Source organism: Marmota flaviventris, chromosome 4 (assembly GCF_047511675.1).
Source record: "Marmota flaviventris isolate mMarFla1 chromosome 4, mMarFla1.hap1, whole genome shotgun sequence".
In the NCBI taxonomy this organism is placed as follows: Eukaryota; Metazoa; Chordata; class Mammalia; order Rodentia; family Sciuridae; genus Marmota; species Marmota flaviventris.
In genome coordinates this window covers 142,177,406-142,193,105 of record NC_092501.1, presented here as the reverse complement: position 1 = coordinate 142,193,105, position 15,700 = coordinate 142,177,406, and the positions used below count along the sequence as shown (strand labels likewise).

At 45.7% G+C, this 15,700-nt stretch overlaps 1 protein-coding gene across 2 annotated transcripts in view; it reads right to left on the bottom strand.

Annotated features, from left to right (window-relative positions):
- Slc7a1 (solute carrier family 7 member 1) overlaps positions 1-15,700 on the bottom strand; it is a 93,745-nt gene that overhangs the window by 52,287 nt on the left and 25,758 nt on the right. For both annotated transcript variants that reach the window (XR_011707421.1, XM_027928856.2), the window contains exon 2: positions 6,622-6,720. The gene's annotated coding sequence lies outside the window, so the exon portion shown is untranslated. The remainder of the gene's footprint in view (positions 1-6,621; positions 6,721-15,700) is intronic.

Genomic DNA, 15,700 nt, shown 5'->3' with positions numbered 1-15,700 from the left:
GCAGACAGATTCAATATGATGTTGGCTATACTGTGTCTCTGATAAAAATGGGGAAGTGTCAAGATAGCACATTAGCATCCCTTAAAATAATAAAGGTAGACAAAGAACTGTCTGTGGGGAATGGGGATCCAAACAGTTGTCACTGGGGAGAAGATTACAGGTGGTTTTTATTTCCTGCACTTTGACAATTTTTTTTCTATAATCAATGTACACTGATGATTCTGAATTAAGGAAAGGAAATTCCTTTAATGAAATTAAAAAATGGAAAAAAGGAAAGCAGGAGGGTACAAAGACAAGTCAAAGCCATCTCAAGATTCTGACTTGCTCGGGGTGTATGTAGCTCGGTGGCAGAGCACTTGCCCAGAGTGCAACAGAAAAAAAAGAAGCAGCTGCCGCCCCTCCAAGAGGTGCTGATAATAAGTAACATGGGATTTTATTATGGTTCTCTGTATATTTGTATAGGCTTAAAATTTCCAAAATTAAATGCAAAAAGAAATTCATTGTGAACTAACCCAGAAAGCCCTGAGCAAATTCTACTACCTACACCAAGCACCCCACCCATGTCCCCAAAGCCAAAATAGCCCCAGATGCTGTAAGCCACCACTGCATATTAACTTGAGTTAAATAGTCTTGTATATAGGATCAGGTTGAACCATATAAAATTGTTAATATTCAATCATATTTTAATTGATTGGATCACAGACCTAACCTGACCCCTTCCTAGCTGTGTTTCTAGCCATTGTCTCTGAGCCTCAATCCGAATAGATGAGGAAATAGTCTTCAAAGTCAACCAGTCTCACACTAGTCCATACTGGTGGAGCCAACAGGAGTTCCAAAGGACACTTAAGGAAAAACAGAATGGTTTATAGGTTATTCCAAAGCTGGCGACTGCTGAGAGGGAGAGGGAGAGAATGAGAGGGAGAGGCTGTTAAGCCACCTCCTTGTGCTGTAACATGAGTGACATGAACGAACTCTGGGGTTCTCCTCCTACCACCTAACTGGGGGGACACAGCACCCTCGGTGGATCCACTTGTGGCACACCAGAGAGCAGCCAGGTGGGACTGCAGCGCTGGCCAGTGCCCAGTGGCCAGTGAGGAGCAGGAGGAAGGGACAGAATGGCCCCGAAGGGGAATCTTGCCCAGCCGTCTGAGGGACTTATACCTCTACTTAGAGGTAAAAATTTATTTTAAGGTTTGTCCTTTCTTCATAAATATATTCCTTTATTTTATTGATTTGTTTGTTTTTTAATTTTTTTATTTATTTCATGGGTCCTGGGATGGAACCCAGTGCCTCACACATGATAGGCAAGCACTCCAGCACTGAGCTACGGCCCCAGCCCTAGAGGCAAAAATTTTAATCAAAGAAGGGCATCAGGGGCTGGGGTTGTGGCTCAGCAGTAGAGCACTTGCCTACCGTGTGTGAGGCACTGGGTTCGATCCTCAGCACCACATATAAGTAAATGAAAAAGTTATGTCCATCTACACCTTAAAATTTAAAAAATAAAATAAAATAAGGGCATCAAAACAAAATAATACTGTGGGAGGATTTATCTGGTACTGTCATGAAAGACACTGGAGAGAAAAACTGAACCGTAGGACTTCCAGTTACTTGATGTTCGACTTCCTTTTCTGGTAACAGATCAATACATTTGCCTCTGAGTGTGATATTTTAATCCAAGTAATAAAGCACCTTTGCACAAGCAAATGCCATGACCTTTTATATTTACCTGCCATTTGTCCCAGCCCCCCCCATACAGCTCTGAGAGACACATATAACACACACGCCCCTGGTTACCATGGAAATTATCTACGAGGTATATGTCATGCACAAATAATCCTTAAGCAGGAAATGCCATGTTTTATGGTAGGTCTTTCTGGTCTATTCCCAACCGTACCTCACTGTTGGCAAAATCTCAGACATTTGCTGCAGAAGGAAAGCATTTATAATCTGAAAGAAATGCCACAGCCTCCTGGCACAGTTCACGCCTTGCCTATCTTTAGTCCTCAACCACCACCTGCCGTATTTTCCCAGTCATGAGGTTTCCTCTTTGTGTAACAAACTTAGAGCAGGTGCCCGAGTAGGCAGTAACAAATCAGCTTCTAGTAGAAAGAAGGGGATCTGACTTGTCCGACATTCCTTCCAGATGTCAGGAAGTAAATGCCCAATGACACAAAGGTCTTCAAATGTCAGAGTATCTGACTGAATGATCAAAAAACAGGAAACACCAAAGGACCAGGTGGAGCAGAAATGAACACGGCATTCCAAATGCTGAATAAATGGGACCCGCCACCTCCTACTAATGAAATCTCCCTCCTCCACTAAACACTAGACAGCGTTACATGCAAAGGGGCTCTCATGCTGTGACACAGACCATATTTTATCATAGGTCACAGGCTGTGCCACCTGCATTGCTTCCTTGGAAGGCTCTGGGGCAGCACTATAGCCAGAGATGTCACTGCAAAATGCTACTCAAACTTGAACCTGGAGACTCTCAATACTCAACTCAATGTTCCAGACAGTGGATAACTTGACTCTTACACTTTAGAGAGCAAGAACAGCATGCACAAATGACTGCACTATTTTTTTTTTTTTTTTTTTGAGGCTTTTTTGCCTTTTCCATTACGGTGCTAGGGATCGAACCCAGAGCCTCGAGCATGCCAACCACAAGCTCTTTTACTGAGCTACACCCTTTAAAAGGAATTCTTAAAAAGCTGAAAACAGACTTTCCAACTTATGCCTTAAGTAATACCTTTGATGGTCCCCACTGCTGCAGAAAAACCTACTGGAAAGATATCCTGCCTGCTACAAGTTCACTGATGAGCAAGTCCTTGGACACCCAGGACCACATTTTCCTACACAATGTAATAAAATCAGTTAGACCCTGAGGCAGCTAACAAAGAACAACTTAACCTACCATGCACTCTGGAGCCAGTCACCAGCCAGCAGGTCAGTGATGGCCCAAGGACAGCTATGTTGGCTGGAGGATAAGTGGGCCTACAGAGCTGTGAAAAGTTTTAAAAATCAGGATTATTGTAGAAAAAAAGAGAAAAGAATGAAATAATTTTTTACAAAAATAGACAGCGGATGGGAACCGCTTTTCAATCTATATTTCAAGGAGCCAGGAAGGGTGATCAGCAATGGATAGCCCTCAACACGGCCCCAGGACCTCACCCCCTAATTTCCCGGTATGGGTGGGGCCTGGAGCTGGCTTCAGACCTAGAGAACATGGCAAAGGTAAGAACTGTGGTTAATCACATTACACCAGGCTTCAGCTTTCAAACAGCCTTCTTACTGGCTCAATGAAGCAAGTAGCCACGCTGGGAAAGCCCACGTGGCAATGAGCTTGGGGCAGCCTCCAGGTCAGCCAGGTCAGTCTCAGACCTACACCATGAGGAAATGGATCTGGCCAACCACCTGAGGAGGCTTGGAAGCAGATGAGAACCTCCAGATGAGAATCAAGCCCTGGTCAACACCTTGACCACAGCATCATGGTCCCCAGGCACAGAACCTGACTAAGCCATGCAGATTCCTGATCCACAGAAACTGTGAGAAAATAGACGCGTGTGGTTTGAAGCTGTTGCAATGGAGGACCAATACATGTTTCAAATGATCATGTGTAATCATAAGCAAGTGTGCAATTCTTCTCTCCTTAACCCTCTCCAAACTAAACCCCCCGAGCTCCACCTTTCTTAAAGGGTCTCTGCTTCAGGGTGAATCCTTACTTCACCTAAAACTACCTTTCTTTGGTTAAGGTTCAGTGATTTGAATATAATTTTTCTCTTTCTAGGAAAATGGTGTATATCAAATGGCTGTTGTTTCATTTTAAAAAAATCGTGAAGGTCTCTATCCTGGGCCACCACTTGAGGACTCACAGGAGGTACAAAAGATGCAACCACACCTTGTCCCTGTCCTTGCAGAGCTCACAGTCTAGAAAGAAGAAAGCAACTATATTTATAAGCATCCATCTGGGGAGAGATAGAAAGGCTTAGGCAGCCAGTGCAAGATGGCCGTGAGGAGGCTGGTGCAGGGCCAGGACAAAGGAGCATGGAGAGGGTCTCTGATGAGGTCCACTTCCTGCCTGATGAAAGTGCTCATGGACACAAGCAGAGGACCCAATCAGACAGATACTTCTGTACTTGTGCTCCTAAGCTGGGGACCCAATAGAAAAACTAAAACAGACGTACAGAGGGGGCATGGATCAATAGTGGTGAGGAGATCATGGACAGGGGAGAAGATAAGGAAAGGAGGAAATTCTAGAGACTATAAAAAGAAAAGACCAAAATGCCCCCAAGGATTCTCAGCTCGGGGCCCCTTCTCTCCAGAGAAGTCTATCTCTGTCACTTTTGCAATAAACCTGCTGCTTGCTTGCTACCTCTGTGGCCTGTCCATCATTTTTTTTGCAGAATGAGACAATAAACCCAGCGCCCCTAGATGGTAACCCCTGGATGGTAACACAATAGATAATTATTTTGCACCTACTATGTGCTCTCCCCTCCTAGGTGCTGGGGAAGTGGCAGGAAGCTACCCGCCAGAGAAGACAGAACCCGACATCCGAGTCAGGCTTTGCCCTCAGAAGTCAACGTGGAGCCCTGGTGTCAGGTAACATGGAGGATGTTCTCCAACACTCTATTAGGACAGCAGAAACACGTCTGACTGGTGCAGCCAGGGCAAGCAGCAGAATGAACCACTCTAATTTAAGCACTTTTACCAAATAAGCAAGTCAATTAAGAAAGAAAAGGACCCTGGAGGCTCACAGGGTCCAGCACACAATGGCTCAGCCTAGGCAGAACATCCTCCCACTTCCCCACTGGCAAGGATCTAATTTTACCTGCTGTCTCTGGGAAAGTGCACCTGGCAATTCTGCACCTTTGTCTCTGACATTTACAAGGCTGCAGCAGCCTCATAAGCAAGGTGCCTACTTATAGCCTAATCCTCCCAGGAACTGGCGCTTATGGGAGGCCCCTCCTCCTTCCCCCTTAATTCTCACTTCAAGTCAGCCCCCTCCACATTACTCACATGTGGCAAAGGCCACTGGCTACATCCCCCACAAAGTCCTTCTGATTACAGACTCAGCTGGGGCTGCTGATCCTGATTATGTAAACATTTTTACCATAGCAATGGACGGAATTAAGGACATGAATGGCCACAAATGACTGAATGAATGTGTGGGAGAGGAAGAAGGGTAGGATGACACTCCTTATATACATGCTCCTGTACACACAAACACTCTACCCCATGCTTTGTCCTAACTGAAAAAACTTTGAGATGATGACAATAATGATAAAGTCTTCATATTCGATTTTTAAGTTTAATAGGAAATAACCAGAGCAATAACTTTTAAAAATACCTCTGTGGTGGAACCCTTTATTCTACATCCTATCTTGCACCCAAATACAAGACTCAGATAAAACTGAAGCTACTGTTACTTAAAGAGAGATGGGGGATGAGCAGCCTCCCTGGCCAGCCTTGACCTCCCCAGATCTAATCAGCATCACCACTGTGACTAAAAGATTTGACAAGAACAATTTTAGAGGCGGAAAGTTTATTTGGGGCTCATGGTTTCAGAGGTCTCAGTTCACAGACTGCCAACTTCATTGCTCTGTGCCTGATATGAAGTCCAGTATCACGGCAGAAGGGGGTGGCAAAGGAAAGCAGCTCAGGACACAATTAGAAAGCAAAGAGGGCTCTCCTCACAGGGACAAAATATACACTCCAAAGGCATGCCCCCAGGGACCTTCCTCCTCCAGCACACCCTACCTATCTACAGTTACCACCAGCTCATGCATTCAGTGGGATTAATGCATTGATTAGGGTAAGGCTCTCATCACCCAGTGATTTCACCTCGAAACTTTCTTGCATTGTCTCATACGTACATGAGCTTTTGGGGGACACCTCATATCTAAGCCATAACACTGCCACATTCCCCACCCAGAACTCCCAGGCTCAAACAAACTGAGCTACAGCAGCTTCTTGTAGCCCTGAAACCCGGGAACCAGCCAGTGTAGAATTCTTAAGTGAAAGGCTGAGGAACAGCAAGAATAGCTCTTCAAAAGGAAGGAAATTGGAACTGGCCCTTGACCTTGAGATATGCAAAGTCTCCAGAAGTCAAGAAGGAGCACCCAGAGCAGATGCCACTGCGCTGTGCAGAGAAATCAAAGGCTCAGAGCAGCATGACACAGCACTGCCCAGGCACCTGGCCAGGGCTGAGGAGGGGACAGCCTGAAGCTAATCCTACACCCAGAGTGTGCCCTGGTGACCACTCTGGCTACAAGGACTTGTCAGCTACGGGGCATCAAGAGTTCTGTGTGGGGGAAATGTAGGGCTGTAAGACACACTGATGAGGAAGGCATCCCTGTTTCCTGCCGTGTCAGTGAGGACCAAAGGACTCAAGAAGCCTGAAGAATTTTAAAAAGAAGACAGAAATAGGGGTGTGGTTCAGTGGTGGAGCGCTTGCCTGACAAGTGGAAGGCCCCGGGTTCCATCCCCAGCACAGAAAAAAGAAAAGAAAAGAAAGAAAGACAATGACTTAGGTCTACAGTTGTCAGTTAACTTGGGTCAAAAGTGAGTCACAAATTCTAGCACAGAGAGATCACCTGCTGGGGGGCTGATGGCACACTGTACCTGGAACAGAATGTGAGGACTTATCACCTTCTCCCGAGAATTACTGGGACCTGGCAGCCAAGATGTCTCTGGACGGCTCTCGCGGGGGGCTTCAGACTCCTGCAAAACAAGGAAGAGCTGTCAGGTGCTTTGTTTTGGCCCCAGAACCTCCGACGGGCAGGCGGAGGGAGGAGAGAGTCAGCTCAGCCCTGCAGCAGGCAGACCGCCAGCTGCAAGGCCGACTGGTGACAGGGGTACACAGGGGAGGCAGGAAGGTCCCGTCGCAGGCATCGACCAGGCACAGGGAATAGTGGGGAAAGCCAGGGGGCTGATGGGAAATCAGACCAGATGACCCAGCTGGAGATTCCACCATTTCACCTGGACAAACAGAACCTCCCATTTCAGAGAGGACCACATAAGTGTCACACAGGCTATTTCCACAAATACAGGGCACAGAGGTGGAGGTCATGGGCAGGAGTTGGGGCAGAAAGCCATGGCTGGTTTCTTCAATCTGACTCCAACTCACACAACTGGCCTTTGGTGATGGAGTCCTGGATGGGCCAGCCGGCATGTCCGTGCCAAGTACATGCCCACCCTCAAACACCAGCAATCTGATGATGAAAAAAGGACTTGCTGACTAGAGGGTGGCCTGCAGTCCCAGAGGGAAAGGCACTGGAGTTGACCAGGGCCTGGAAGTGCCTGTGAGGCTTAATTAAGCTGCCTGAGTGCGATTCGCACCACATGTGAACCCAGAGAGGATTCTCATTACGCCAAGAATGCAAACAGCACCCATCAACAGCTTGAGCAGCCAGTGATCTCCAACCATGAGAATCCTGTTCTGTTCCCACCAAAACCTTCTGCACATTTACAGTGACATTTCATCCCTTCCCACTTTCTATTTTGGAAATGCCTGAGCTTACAGAAAAGTTAAACGAAACCCTTCACTTATTAAAATTTTAACATTTTGCCATTTTTGCTTTATCTTTCTGTAGGTAAATACACACTTGCCCCCATGAACCATGTGGTCAGTGAGCTGCAGCTGTTACGGGCATCTGACCCCTGACCTCTAGGTATTTCAGTCAATAACTTCTAAGAATGACACTGTCCTGCACAATTGTAAGGACCTTATCCCACCAACAAACTGAGCATTAATTCAATAATATCCAAACACAGCCCATAAACAAATGTCCCTAAATGTCAAATCGCTGCTATTGCTTGACCCTCATGTGCCACAAGAGGACTGAGAGAAACGAAGGTCAGGGAGGTCAGGTTCACAGCTCAGCCAGGGAGACAGTCCAAACGTCCAAACATCCTACTGCAAGCTGGGCACCAAGGTGGGGATTCACAATGTGCCAGCAAAAAGCGGCTGCAGGCCCAGGAATGGCTTCTGCAGTGAGGTGACATGTGGAGAACAAGTTCACAAACATAGAAGGAAGGAGGGCAGGAATGTTCCAGAGAGTGGGAAGATGTTAATACTGGACACCTGGCACACACGGGCAAGAGTGCAAAGATGAAGAAGCTCGAGTGTGACCAACGTGATGATGACCCCCAAAATGTCCATGTCCTTTGGATATGCCAGGTCACCCAGCCTATTCAGGTTGCAGAGGGAACAAGTGACCATTAGCATCACTAGCTTTGAATACATATGGGGAAGTCCAGGCACGGTGGAACACGCCTGTAATCCCACCTACTCAAGAGCCTGAAGTAGGAGCATCCCAAGTTGAAAGTCAGCCTGGGCAACTAACAAAATTCATGAATATATAAAGGGACCACAAGCCAAGGAAAGCAGGCAGCCTGTGGGAACAGAGAGGCAGGGACAGAGATTCTCCCCCAAAGTCCCTAGAAAGGGACACAGCCCTTCCAACTCTTAGATTTGTGCCCATTTCAGACTTCAGACTGTAAAGTAATGAATTTGTGTTACTTAACCCACTTTTAAAAAATTGTAAAAGGTTGAAAAAAGGGTAGAAACTGTCAAAGCACTGGGCTCTGGGAGAAAAGTCGTCAAATTCTCTTGCTAAGACAGGAAAGCCAGTTTATTCTCACAGAAAGGAGGGAGAGCCAAGAGTCGTGATCAAGGTTTATCGCCTCGGGAGGTAACTCTGGAGCTACAGGGACAGAATCTAGAACTGACTTTCATTGCCAAGGATGAAAGATGAGCTTGAAGAAAAAAATCAGAATTCTGCAAAATGTATAGCCATCACCGAGATTTCAACAGCTTTTGAAATTTGAATTTTCTGATGACACTCAGAATGATATTAACAAATGTGATATTTAAAAAAATACATGTGATTCATTTCTCTCGTTTTTTTTCCCCCCTTTCCCCTCACTTCCTCTTATATGTAATTTTGTAGAACAATGAGGGTCTCCTTCCTTTACCATGCAATTCCCTTCTACAGTAGATGGGGTAGAGAGAGAAGATGGGAGGGGAGGGGAGGGGAGGGGGGATAGTAGAGGATAGGAAAGGTAGCAGAACACAACAGTCACTAGTATGGCAGTATGTAAAAACGTGGATGTGTAACCGATGTGAATCTGCAATCTGTATACGGGGTAAAAATGGGAGTTCATAATCCGCTTGAATCAAATGTATGAAATATGATATGTCAAGAGCTATGTAATGTTTTGAACAACTAATAATAAAAAAATTTAAAAAAAATACATGTGAAATGTGTAGATTTATAAGATCTATATAGTTAAGTAAAGCAGGAAAATGCACTGATTCAAAGTGTAAAACATCCATGGGTCTTAGAGTATAAAAAGCTCATTGATGGTTTCAGACTCCACAGGGGAACCAACTACTGGCTGTAGAGTTTTGACATAGTATCAAAAAATAGTAATCACAGTTATCTAAAAGAACTACCATGGGTTGGGGTGCAGCTCAGTAGCAGAGTGCCTCCTTAGCATGCAAGAAACCCAGGGGTCAATCCCTAGCACTAACAAAAAAGGGGAAAGAAAGCTACGAAAGCATTCACCCTTTTCTAAGAACATACCTCGGAGGCCATATTTTCTTTACATACCAAGCTAAAACAACACATCAAAACTGACTGAATGCAGAGGCAGATATAGAATCCAGATAAGGCTGGGGATGTCGTTCAGTGGTAGATCCCTTGCCTGGCATCCATGAGGAAGCTCTGGGTTCCATCCCCAGCATGGGGGAAAAAAAAAGTTTCTTTAATGAAGCTAAACATTAGATCCATAAGTAATATAAAATGATGCCACTCTTTCTCACTGGATCTTTTTTTGTTTTGAAAACTGTTGATTTTTCATAAAAACAACATTTATAGTTAACATGAAATAGTTTTTCGTTGTCATTTGTGGAAGGACCAATATACGGTTGTTCTAAATCATCATTTTTGAGTGGCAAAAAAACTGATAGATACAACACACACAAGTAAAAGCCCCTGGGAGTCCTCGGGAATCTTCAAGAGAGAGCAGGAGGGGTGCTGAGACCACACAGTTTGAGAATCACGGCTGGAGAGTTGCCCAGCGAAGTGAACACAGCCAAGCTGAATGCAGGCTGGACACGGGGAGGCAGGAGGGCTTCTCTCCTGCCTCATTAGCCATGAATCAAGCAGGCTGCCCAAGGGATTCTCGCTGCAGGCACATTCTCCTGTCACAGTGTAAAAGCCCTTCATGCTAAACTGAAGTCCCAGGAAAGGCCCGCCATGCGCTAATCCAGGACAGACTCATCAGGATTAGCGGGACTGGAATGCACAGCCAACAATTCATAGGACTGCTTCTCTTAACCCAAGAATGTTCCAAGCGGTCCAATCTAATTTCCCAGATTCGAGAATCCCTTTGTTAAAAGCAGAATAAAGAAAATGCTTTACCTCACACCCGAAGAATCCAATTTCGTTCATTTTGTACATATAGCCAGCAGCGTTCCAACACTGCCTTTGACAGGCTTCTGGGAGCAGTGGGGACCATGAGAGTGTGACCATGACATCAGGTGGCTGCATGGCCATATGTTAATAGTGGACACCTGGCACACACGGGCAACCCACAACACACTGCATCGACCAATTTACAAGTCAGAAGGAGTCGGATCTTTCCGTGAAGTACAATGGAAGCACCAACTAACCATGTCCTTGGATTTATTTGGTAAACATAGTGCCCAACTTCCTGGTAACTTACAGAGCCACTGTGCTCAAGAAAGAGTTTGTAGAACATTCTTCATTCCACAAGTATGAACCGAGTGCCAGGACTGGGCTCGCAGCAGGGAACAAGCAGTCCCTGTCTTTGCGGAGTTTACGTTGGATTATTGGGATTATCTCTTCAAAAAAATAAGCATGTATGAAACACTAACCGGAAGTGGCACACTCTGGATCTCCCAAAGCAACTCCAGGGAATAAGGAGAGAGTCCAGAACTGTCCTGAGGATTCTGCAGCCCCGTGGGGCGCGCTGAGAACGGGCCGCCTAGTTGCTATGCCTGCAGACACTCTGAGTTCACACTCACAGAAGGATCTGGAGAAGCACACAGAACTTGATAGTGACTCCTGTCTTTCAGCCTTCCGGTCTGGAGGGGCAGTGCTGTTGTGGGAATTTTAAAAATACGTTCGTGTGTTGAAGGCTTGGCACTATTAGGAGGGGGTAGAACCTTTAAGAGGTGGGGCCTACTGGGATGGCAGGTCTTCTGGTCATTGCGGTGTACCTTTGAAGGGGAGAGCTGAACCCCAGCCCCTTTCTCTCTTCTGCTTCCCAGATATGAAGGGAGTGATTCTGCTCTACCACGTATTTCCACCATGATGTGTTGCCTCACCACAGGCCCAAGGCAACCAGGCCGATCAGTCATGGACTGAAAATCTAAAGCTGTGAGCCAAAACAAACCATTTCTCTTTTTCAAGTTGATTATCTCATGTATTTTGTTACAGTAACAGAAAGTTAACACACTACATTTCAGATTCATCTAGACTATTATTAAGTGAAATGAAATATTCAAAAGGAACGGATTTGGACAGTTACCAGAAACATGTTCCCACTTCCACAGTTCTGTCACAGCACCACATAGTCCCACTTACCATTTTCTCATTGATAAAATGTACTGTCTTCTACCTGGCAAGAGTGGGTTTTACAGTTGTCAATCACGGTTCCTTCTACAAATTCATAGAATAGATTTCACTGTCTGCTTGAGAATATGATATCTTGCCTCTTTTAATTTCTTTTCTTTTTACATTAACAGATAAAAATATACATGCATTTACTGTGCACAGTGTATTTCAAAGTATATGCACACTGTGGAATGACTAAATCTGGCTAATTAACATATACACTGCCTTACATAGTTATCTTTTTTGTGGTATTCTCCTCATCTCATGTCCCTCCTGAGTCCACCTTTATTTGGGACCTATACCAGTTTCTATCCATCCCCTAAGGAAGCAAAAAAATTTAAATGTGAAAGTTGTTTGAGAGACCACACAATCTATATATAGAGATTTGTGGTTCCACAATACTTATGAGGGGGTAAAAATTACAAACTCTAAAGGAAATGTGCTCAAGGAGATGACAGCAAGATAGTTATCCTATCCCAACCCTTCCTAAACTAAAACTACCGCAGCCCACTCTTCACGAGCATCATGTGGCCCCAAATCTGACGATTCCTCCTTCCTGTGAGATGCAAAATGCTCAGAAATCTGAAGATAAGCAGCTTAAGTAGAATGGTGGCTAGAGACACTGGGAGGGAGAGATTTTGGCTGTCACAATCGAGGGAAGGGGGTCAACTAGCAGGCAGAGGCCGAGGATGCTGCTGAATATCCTACAATGCAAGGCAGCCCCTTCCAAAGAATTATCCATCATGGCAAGGTGGAGAAACTCTGTCTTACTGCACAGAACTGGGGGCTGCCAATGTTCTACAGGTGGAACTGACTTGAGCTGTTAAATGATTCACTACTGACATTCTGAGAACAACCGCCACAAACAGCATCTGCAAATGTGCACACATTCCTGAGAAATCCAAACCTTGTCATCACGTCCCTGGAGAGCTCTGGATGTTCCCAAAGCAGCACAGAGAATAACTAAGAGGCAAGCCGAGGAAGACAGAGGTAAAGGATTAAAAGACGGAGTGCGGACGAAGACAGGCTTCCCATACTAATCCGGGTTCTCATTTCGAGGAGTGAGCTGTCTTCTGGAACGGCTGGGGGGAGGCTGCGTCTGAAGAGGTCGGTTGCCAGGTACCTGCTGGTGCTGGGGGCCCGTCAGGCATCTCCAGGGTGCTCACGACAGCCTCCTGGCAGGACGCCCAGCCCCACTTCACAGACAGGTGCTGCCACCAAGGGAAGGTAGAATTAAGGCCCAAATGCCATCTCATCAAAACACCCTGTTGTCATCAAAGACAGTGCTCTGGTGTTGAGTAGAAGCCAGCTTTCACTGGTGAGAGGCCCTGTTCCCAGGGTGGGGAAGGCAGCTTCTCACCCAGGGACACTGTCCTGGCCAGTGAGCCGTGAACCTCTTTATTCAACACGTAATCATCTGTAAAACAAAATCACAGTTTCAAGAGGTTGAAGGGACCAACCAGCCATGGAATGCAGAAATCTTCTTGGACTGTCAAAGGAAAAAATGGCTAGGGCAGGAAAAGAGTGGGAGAAAGAGGAAGGGAGGGCTGGGGCCGCAGGAAGGAGGTATGGAAGGACACACTGATTTTCCACTCGGTCATTTCCCAACCAGCCTCCTGATTCCGCCTCTGATCCAGCACGTGAAGTCAGAGCGCCACTGTCATAATAATGATAAAAGCACCTACTATAATAACTACAATAACATCAAGCACCTACTGTATACCACTGCCCTCTCTGTGTGACCTCACCTAACGCTCAAACCAAGCCTTTGCATTTACACAGCCATTCCACCACTTCACACGTGAAAAGCCCGGCTGTATAAAGTGGACACAGAGTGAAGACGTGGCTCGAACCTCAGGGTGTCTGGCTCTCCATTATTTTCAATACTAGCAAAACTCTTCCCGAGACTTATAATAAGTCCCCTGGGGCTGCGGGCCATAGTGTTATTACAGTGAAAGTTTAATTAAATATAAGGATGATCCTCCCACTTAGCAAATACACTGAGACGCAAGGGAACAGGAGGCAAAGGTTTTGAAGCTGACGTTGGTATCAACCTGCCAACCACAGAATACTGAAGGAGCTGGACGAATTATTCTGAATCTCAGTTTCCTCACTTCTCCCAGTGGGGAAGCTAAGCTCACGGAACTGTAGGAATCCAGAAATGGAGATGATGCATATGAGCCCATGAAGCACTTTTTGAAATACATATATTTGGGGGAATTTCGCGGAGTAAACGACATAATTCCAGAAGCCCTTTCTCTTGGTTTCATTCTGCTCTTAGCGGCCCTGGCTCTGAGCTAGTGTTTTGAGATTTTCCTGCCAAAACAGTTACACAAATAGATACATGCAGCCAGGGGGAGCTGCTATTTAAAGAAATTCTCCAGTTTCAATGAAGAATTGTTTGACATGTAAATAATCAGCTCTTAATTACACAGTTTGTCAATATTTTAAAAGAACTATTTCATTAACGAGCTGCTCCGGTAAGACAGTGGCACAATGACCCGATTTTGGACATAGGACATGGCTGTCTGCCAGTGACTTAAACCAAGAATATAAAACAGTCTTTGCCAGAAAGGAAAGAAGGTGCGACTGGGAAGGTGAGAAAGCGGCTAGGGAAACATACACGTACTTCAGGGCTGTCTCCAACATGAGCAGCAGAGAGAGCAGAGAGGCCTGGGGGAATGTCTCCAGGGAAGTCGGGGAGCCATCCCTGGGAGCAAGACAGGGCTCAGGGACACTGAGGGTCTAGGCCAAGCTTCTTCAAGGTCTCTTCCATGTCAGTGATGGTTTTCCCTAAAAATACAGGCTCACACACTTGGACTCCAGGCTGGTGCACTCTCCCATGACTTAGTAAATACAATCTGTGATCCTTATTTCACAGGACCCACTTATTCCACTTGCTAGGACCCAGAAGGATTGACAGAAGATCTACCACCATGGAAATGAGCCCCCCTGTGCATCCAGTTGTGCCCAGGAGAGGTTCCTGCCCTCAAACACGCCCAGTGGGTTCCCGCCCAGGATGCAGACAGACACTAGCCTGCCTTGCTATTTCCCTTCTACCAATTCTTGGGAAATCCTTCCAAGTTAACCCCACCCTCTTCCTCTTGCCCAAGCAGCATCTACACAGAGAGGGGCCCTAGGATTCTAGTCTCCGAGGACCCATTTCCCTATCTAGACCTTGACAGCTCCCAGAAGATACTGAGTTTGCTTCTTATCAACCCACCTTTTTACCAAGAGAAGGCCGAGTTACTTCCCTTTCTGGGGCTCAAGAGATGGTGAGGATTTTCATCAAAACTCAAGAGGAAGGTCGAGAGTGTAGCTCGATGGTAGAATTATTGCCCAGCATGCACCAGGCCCTGGGTTCCACCCCCCAGCAAGGCCAAAAAAACAAAAAAAAAAAAGGTAAAAATAAAACCTAGAAGATGAATACTGATCCAATACTGTAAATATACTGAACGCCACCGAACTGTATGAGCTCAGAAATGGTTGGGGTGGTAAATCTTACATGTATTTTTACCACAATTTTAAAATGCTCATAATTCAAAAACAAAAACAAAAAAAACTAAGATGATGTCACAAAGGTTAAACATAGAAGTTTAACTCAGGTTTGGCTCAGATGTCCCAGCAATTCCACTCCTAGATTTATACCCAAAATAAATGAAAATATGCGTTCACGCAAAAACATGTACAAACACTCGCGGCACCATTATTCCTAACAGCTACAGCTTGGGAACAACCCACGTGTCCACGGAATGATGAACAGATCCAATGTGACAGATCCATACATACCACAGGAGGTCACTCATCCACAGAGGTTCTGACACATGCTACAACACGGATAGGCCTTGAAAACAGTAGGTGAAAGAAGCCAGTCACTAAGGCCACATGTTGGGTTACTCCATTTATAAGAAATGTCTCCAACAGACACAGAAAGGAGATTAATGGTTGCCTCAGGCTGGGGTGGGGATACAGGAAAGGAATGGAGAGGAACTATGAATGGTAGGTGGGGCTGGGGGAAGAAATTATTCTAAAATTGTGCTGATGGTTGCATAACT